General features: G+C 46.0%; 1 long non-coding RNA gene across 1 annotated transcript; it reads right to left on the bottom strand.

Moving 5' to 3' along the window:
• LOC115025359 (uncharacterized) lies at positions 1-7,377 on the bottom strand. The gene is made up of 3 exons (XR_003834196.1): positions 6,717-7,377; positions 4,865-5,237; positions 1-109 (listed from the first exon to the last, which is right to left on the bottom strand). It is a non-coding gene; the product is annotated as an uncharacterized LOC115025359 (long non-coding RNA).
• Between the last annotated feature and the right edge of the window lie 846 nt (positions 7,378-8,223).

The raw sequence follows: 8,223 nt of genomic DNA, 5'->3' as shown, positions 1-8,223 counted from the left end.
GCACACTAACAGGTCGTTCTCCAGTCCGTCACTCTGCTGCTCGTCGCTCTCCAGGCTGCGCTGCGTCTTGGCTCACCAAGCGTCTCCGTCTCCTCTGGAACTCAGCCTACTGCAAGAGAACAGAACCAGGCCATCACCATGCATTTATTATGTGACTGATTACCTGATTCCGTTCAGCTGTCTGGCCTCCAGCTGGGACACTCCTGTCTCTCCCCAGCAGCCGGCGCCCTAACCACACCCCACTGCCACATTTATCTAGGCACCATGTTTCTTATTTGTATGATCTTTTTTCTCCGGTTGATGAATCTGCCATTAATAAGATTAGAACTATTTGGGAAAAGGAACTACAGATCACCCTCTCTGATGACTTTTTGAGGGAGGCCCTGAGAGCCGTCAACTCATCCTCCAGTTGCGCTAAACTTAGCCTAATACAGTTTAAAGTTCTCCATAGACTACATCATAGCAAGGCTAAGCTCTCCAGGATTTATCCAGATAGATTGGATGACAGGTGTGATGGATGCTCCCAGGCCCCCTGCGACCTGACTCACATGTTCTGGTTGTGCCCTAAATTATCTACCTTCTGGCAATCTTTCTTCAAATGTATTTCTGAAATTGTAAAAATCTAAAAATCTCTCCATCCCCTCATGTAGCTATTTTCGGTAGGCCCCCAGATGGAATCAACATGACAAACACCCAAACCAATGTCATTGCCTTTACCTCCTGATTGCTCGTAGGAAAATCCTTCTCTTATGGAAATCTCCTTTACCACCCTCTTTCAAATGTGGCTGAGCGATACTATGTCGGGGTTCTTCAGAAAAGTTTTATGCTCATTGGAGACCACTGATCAGTTATGTAGACCGTACTGTAGGGATTCTCCCTGTATCTGCCTATAATTCCAATATTTTTACTCCCCTGTCCACCACACATGCAGCCCATGTGACATCCCTTGATATATGTGTTAGTATGTGTACGTTTACATGTGTGTATGTATGCAGGTATGTGTATACATGTGCATGTATATTATTGTATCTATCATTTGGTATGTAATTGATGTACTGTTGCCTTATTGCTCCGGGAGAGGGGTCCGTGGGATGGGTTGGGATGGGGCTGGGTTGAGGGAAAGTGGGTAAGGGTTCTTTTGTTAAAAAAGAAAAATGAAAATGCCTTATTTGCTGTAATGCACTGTTACACTTTTTCATGTGAATAAAAATATAAAAATGAAAAATGAAAAAAAGAAGTTACAACATGTAACATGCACCCCTACAGTACTTTTTCCACATCTTATAAAGTCTCTGAAATCCTTCTCTCTCTAACAGCCTCAGTTTTTATTTTCTCCCTTTTTCCCCACGTTTTCTCTTTCTTTCTCTTCTTCTTCTGGTTTTGGAGGCCATGAGAGAAGGCACTCACACCCTCCTCACTCTCCAGCCAACGTGAGGCTTTTAACTCCAGAGGAGGGAAACAAGTAGGCAAGGAGGAGGAGGATGGTTGAGGGGAGAATAGGCGACGGGGAGGGCAGGAGACATTTTCTGCTGATTAAGTAAGTGTTTGCTTCGGCTTCCATTATTTGTCAGACGCATCAGAGCAACGAGCAACAAATGTGAACGCAAGCTTCACTGAAATCCAGAGCAAGAGAGCGAAACAGAAGAAAACAAAAACAAATCAGTAGCATATTTCGCCAGAATCCCTCCACTCCCCCGAGCGTGAGCGGTTGTCTGTCTTCCAATAAGGCAATTTCAATGTGATGACAAACACCTAGGGCGGCCAGGTGTCCTCCCTCACGGTTCTGAGTCGTGTAATCCTCTGCTTAAATCAGTGCGAGCAAAAGAAAGAGAGAGAGCACTGGACGCGTTCACAAACTCCCCTCCTCCTCCTCTGTCTTGGCACAACATCCAGCTCCCCGCCAGAGAGGAGACACCTACGGGAGTCCTGTGGAAGTGTGTGTGTGTGTGTGTGTGTGTGTGTGTGTGTGTGTGTGTGTGTGTGTGTGTGTGTGTGTGTGTGAGTGTGTGTGTGTGTGAGTGTGCGTGTGTGTGTGTGCTGCTTACACAACCTCACTCACACAGGCGCACAAAAGCTCTCACTCTCTATCATACACAGATTCTGCAGGAATCATTAGCAAAACCAGCAGAGGGGATTTCACACAGGCAATGTGCTGGGCAAAACATCACTCAGAGCGCACACCCCAGGGGTCTTCAATTAGACCCTAAATACCTCAGCGAGTATCCAGGGGTCCTAATTACTTCAGACTGCTGAAAATGGCCGCGGGCCGCCTGAAGCAAAGGGCTCACCGAGGATATGCTTGTTTAGAATAGATTCTGGCCCCGAGATCAGTCGGGTGTTCCTGTGTTGTTGCTCTGCAGCATCAGACAGAGGAAGCGGTCTCTGTGCATCACAGCCGAGGCAGAGCTGCTGCTGAGGATGTATTTATAGTAGAGAAGGAGAGACTACTGCAGGATTCATTCTCAAGTCAGAGAGCAGAGGCAGCAGCAGAGAAGGGGCCACAGATCAAGAGAGGAAGAGCTAAAAAATAATAATATAGCGAGATGCATCTCTGGATACAAAGTGTACACCCAGATGCACGCAAGGGAGAGTGCAAACACACACACACACACACACGTTTCCATGCATTACAGAAGCAGTGATTTTTTCTAAAATCGCTACAGATATACATCTACAGACTCTCTACGGAGAACGTCTAAACACGATATGTGCACACACACACACACACACACACACACACACACACGCATTCAGACATCATGACAAATTACCCAGCAGTCACTTCAATACATGCAAATCCTCCTTAATATCCGTGTGAAACGTAAACTGTGCCAAAAGAGTGTTGCAGATATATTTATAGGTGATGCATTGGACTTCAGGTCAGTATTTATCCTGCAGGCGAGCAATGTGTGCTCCTTAGTGTGTAAACAAGACGGTTACAGGTTTGAACATTTGAGCACCAGACCAGACGTTGTTTGATTGGATGATTTATGTCAGATCGTTGGTCGGGTTTCTCTAATGCAGTATCAACATGATGGAGCCCCTTGGACTGGTTCTGACTGAAACCATTAATGGACAGACAGGAAATAAATCAGGTTTCATTTCCAGCTACTCAGTTATAATCATTTTATTGTTTTACCCGGCTGTAAATTAGTTCTCTTTTGGTTTTAGACGTCTGAATAAAAAAGTATTTTTTCACCAATTATTTGTTTTTAGAACTGTTGGTCATTCATTTTACAAAGGGCAAGATTATCGTACACCTCGCAACACCGTACAGCTCTGGAATTATAACTGAATAAGCATGATATCACATTGTGAACATTTTTAGGTGGCTAAGTAATAATTCTTCTTTTGGAGATATCCTCCATCTCTGATTGGTTTAATGTATGTGTTAATGACTGTGTGTGGCGATACAGCTTGTATAGGATTACACTAACTTTTCAGTTTCAAACCATCCCAACTGGAATCCTTTAAATTAATCTGACAGGAAGTGGAGACATAAGGAAAAGTGAAACTAAATGAGAAATGATATAAATTAAAGGATCCTCCCAAGTGACTCGTTTCACTCGCAGATACAATCTTGGTTCAAATTCTTATCAAATTGGAATGTGTTGCCCGAAGGTCCCAGTGGAGTGTCCATGAAAAGAAAATATTTGAGCACCCCTGACTTGGATAATAGCATCAAGGATCACCTTTGCTCCATTAGAAGCCGAGGGGGAGTTGTGTGCCCCTGCTGCTAAAAAGGTCTATTTGTAAGACCTTTAAAATATTTGACATTTACAGACATGGAAATCAGCTGTGATCGTCAGGACACCGAGGCAGGATAAAGAAGGGAACAAAAGATGGAAGCAGGGGGGTGTAAAAGAGCAACATGCAGCACTATGGACAATGTTTCTGGGGGAAGAGGAGGCTTACTTAACACCCCAATCAATGACAATAACACACACACACACCTAAGAGAAAAAACAAAGGCACCAGCACAGAGCAGTATCAGCCAAGGAAACACTCCTCCCCATCGCTCTCTCACGTCCAGCTACCAAACGTACGTAGCCTACAGAGAGTACAGAGAGTAGCCCCTTCCACACGTGCACTGCAACCCTGAAATGATCTGGACATTCCCCAGAGAAGCATTATGTGAGAATGCAAAACAACCGGATATTAAACAGACTTTACCCGGCCAGCTCCCCAGCACTAAGTGTGTGTAATGTGCGTTCAATGAATAGAGACGCTTATTGTCCGGAAGTGAAGAAGAAGGACATTTATACAAAGACCCAACAACAATGTCGAAGAGAACAATGAGAACGTGTCGTGTGCTAAATGTGTGAAAGAAAAACTCCGGCCAATGTGCAAATCTGATTCTCCGGATGTTTCCCGGAGTTATGAGTAACCGGCTCTAGAGAGACAGAAAGATTCTCCATTACCCATTGATTTAATCGATAGAGCTGACAAATTGAGTTGCAAAAGCATAATTTCAAACCTTGTGTTTACGATTAATGTGCTCATAGGTTTCTTGGAAATGAATCATTCAGCCTGAAAAAAAGCATACAAAATGACAGTTGACTAAAAGCAAAACTAGTCAACTAATGGACACAGACGCCCCCGGTGCATCCAGTCCCAAAGAGATCAATACACACATGTGAGTGACACAAACACACCTCCGATCAGCTCATATTGTTCTATTAGTTCATGAAGCTTGTTCACTGGATACACACAATGAAAGTAGATCAATAAACACACACAAACCCTGATGTATGGCAATATCTGTTGTCTAAGCAGTCCACGTGCTCACTCTATGATAGTCTGGTCGTTCAGTAACGCATGATGTCAACTGGTAAAGCTGCAGAGCCCAGCAGGTGTCTCTTACCTGCCACAGGTGGGAGCGTGCACATGACTCCTATCTCACAAGTATTAAAGGTTATGGGTTGTTGACCATGTTGAGACACCAGCTCCGAGGCTGGGTGTTTTGTTTCAGGTAGAAGAAGACCACGGGGGCCATGGTGGGGTAGGGTAGGTTCTCATCGTCGCTCGCCGACGTTTCATCCCCGGTTCTGGAGACCCTGTCAGGCACCGGGGACGCCGGTTCCACCGCCACTTTGCCGTGCTCCCCGCCTCCTGTCCCGGCCCCGGACAGGTCGTTGAGCCGGATGAAAGTCCTCGGCAGAGAGGAGCAACCCTCCGAGACCCTGGCGTTGGGGATCCCGGAGAGATTTCCCCCTTCCTCGGCCATCATTCACCTCCTGCAAGCAAAAGGCGATTACACATAAGATTAGACACAGTGAATATAACCCACAGCAGCCAGACAGCAGCCGGAGCAGAGCGCAGTAAGATTCAAGGATTTATGCACATTTATTAATTTTTTTATAATAGAATTGACCAACTTTGCATATGGTGAAAAATGCACTGCTGCAAATCTACTCTCAATTAAATCTAAATAGTGTAGGAATGTAAAGTCTACTCCAAGGTGCTGGAAAGGAGGGTTCGGCCGATAGTCGAACCTCTGATTGAAGAGGCACAATGCGGATTCCGTCCTGGTCGTGGAACAACAGACCAACTCTTCACTCTCGCAAGGATCCTGGAGGGGGCCTGGGAGTATGCCCAACCGGTCTATATGTGTTTTGTGGATCTGGAGTTGGCGTATGACCGGGTCTTCCGGGTGATACTGTGGGAGGTGCTGCGGGAGTATGGGGTGAGGGGGTCACTTCTGAGGGCCATCCAATCTCTGTACGCCCAAAGCGAGAGTTGTGTCCGGATACTCTGCAGTAAGTGAATGTCCCAGTGAATGTTGACCTCCGCCAGGGCTGCGCTTTATCACCAATCCTGTTTGTAATGTTCATGGACAGGATATCGAGGCGTAGTCGTGGAGGAGAGGGGTTGCAGTTCGGTGGCCTGAGGATCTCATCGCTGCTCTTTGCAGATGATGTGATCCTGATGGCGTCATCGGTCTGTGACCTTCAGCATCTGGCGTCTCCCTTAGAGATAGGGTGAGAAGCTCAGCCATCCATGAGAGACTCGGAGTAGAGCTGCTCCTTTGCGTTGAAAGGAGCCAGTTGAGGTGGTTCGAGCATCTAGTAAGGGTGCCACCTGGTCGCCCCCCTAGGGAGGTGTTCCAGGAACATCCAGCTGGGAAGAGACCCCGGGGAAGACCCAGGACTCGGTGGAGAGATTATATCTCCTCACTGGCCTGGGAACACCTCGGGATCCCCCAGTTGGAGCTGGCGGATGTGGCCCGGAGAAGAGAAGTTTGGGGTTCCTTACTGGAGCTGCTGCCCACGCGACCCGACCCCGGATAAGCGGTAGACGATGGATGGATGGATAGTGTAGGAGCAGGCAACAGCGGGGGTGGAGAGGGATCATTTTGGGAAATTATGGCGCACACCTCATCGAAAAATAATTTACATAAAAATAGTTTTAAAATAATAAATATGATACAAAACTTTTTTCATGGATACCCTACATATTGACAACGTAGCCTATTATGTATTTGCCATTTGATACTAATGGAGCTCCTAATGAGCCTCCAGAAATACAAGAAGGGCTAACGTTCCTTTTCATCAGAATTAATGCCGAAATATCTCTTAAATCTGCAACAATAGCACGCGACTAATCCAAACTTCAGCTTCATCAAAAAGCTATAACCATGCATTCATCATGAAGTGGTTTGCGGCAGTTTTGTATTCTAAATGAGCGCAGGAGCATCTTTCCGCTTGATTTATTACCTGTAATGGACTCGGTAGATGTGCCCAAAGAGCGCTCAGTCATCACAAGATTATTTCTGTCGTGGCAGTAAAGTCCACATCAGCCTGAAGAAAAAACCCGGTTGGTAAGAAGGAGAGACGAGGAGGGGAGAGATGAAGAAGAGAGGGGCAGGGGGAGAGGAGAGAGGAGAGGGTCTTGTGGGTTTGGTGCGTCTGGCGGACCGTATAGTTTCCAGGTGGTTCGCTGCAGCGCGGGTCCCTCTCAGTCTCAGCAGACACGGTGCGCCCAGGCCCCGGTCTCCGGAGTCCAAGCCTCTGCAGGAGCCTCAGCAACACTTCATAACCATCCCCCGTTAGTAATTTAAAAAAAAGAAGAAGATGTGTTTCTACTTGTGCAGCGTTCAGCCTCATGCCGCGCACAAACTTCTTTATGATTCCCTCCTCCTCCAAAGAGCTGATGGACAAACCCAAAAAAAGGAGAAATAACGAAGAATTAGTCATCTATTCGTTTCCCCGCGTATTCCTCCGCTGTTTCCCCCTTCACATTTAACAATCCAGTACTTTACGTTGCATCCACAGGCGGTTTTCAGCTTTTAAAGATCCATAGAGATGCTGCTGCACACCCTGCCGCTGAAGACAAACAGGCGTCAGAAGAGTCAACCTTTGGTATTTTCTAAAGATCACAAACACCGCCCCTCTCCATTGTTTCACACATTATTCAATCTTGTCTCCTCCAGACTGTATTCGGTCGGTTCCGTCCATCAGCGAAGCTCACACAGCTGGATGGGGGATCCTAACCTCTCACTCCCACTCTACACCAATCACAGCGCGGCCTGACTCGGTGGGTGTCAATCTAACTTGTAGCTCGGGGAGGAGGGAGTGAAACAGCTGGAATCTTATTGTCAAATCTCAGCCAATGAGAAGCCAAGGAGCGACGGCATCCAGCAGCACTGCTGTGTGATTGGTGCAGAGGTGGATTCTAGGGGAATTTTTGAGAGGAAAAGTTGCCACATGGTGCAAAGTGAATCCAAGTGAATATATATAGTAAGGACGCACAGAACACACTGCTGCCTCAGCACAGGAGCAAGAACCAATAGAACCAGTTGACACAAAATATGATCATTTTGTAAAAAAGTAAAATAAAACACTTTTTGAAAAATGTTTTTTTTTGTTAGTTAAGAATTAAATAACTGTCTAATAAGATAAAGTAAAATTTGAATTTGGCAGTAATAATGTTAATGTTAAACTATCCCACAGTGTGCACCGGGGACCCCTAGACTCGCCTTAGCTTCAGTCATTAGAGATATTCCACAGAAGTAAAAGAAAAACAGAAATGTGTTATTCTTATGAAATCATAGAAAAATGAAATGTAAGATTATTATTTGTCCTTTAGGTTGACAGATTTGGGGACACCAGACGAGGAGTGTTCTGCCATGTATGCTGGTGGCCACTAGGGGAATACGCTTCCCTAGGCTTTTATGCGTCACACACACACACACACACGTACACGCGCACACACACACACACA

The sequence above is a fragment of the Cottoperca gobio genome, chromosome 20 (genome assembly GCF_900634415.1).
Source record: "Cottoperca gobio chromosome 20, fCotGob3.1, whole genome shotgun sequence".
In the NCBI taxonomy this organism is placed as follows: Eukaryota; Metazoa; Chordata; class Actinopteri; order Perciformes; family Bovichtidae; genus Cottoperca; species Cottoperca gobio.
The sequence above is the reverse complement of the archived record's forward strand: the minus strand, read 5'-3'. Positions and strand labels throughout refer to the sequence as shown.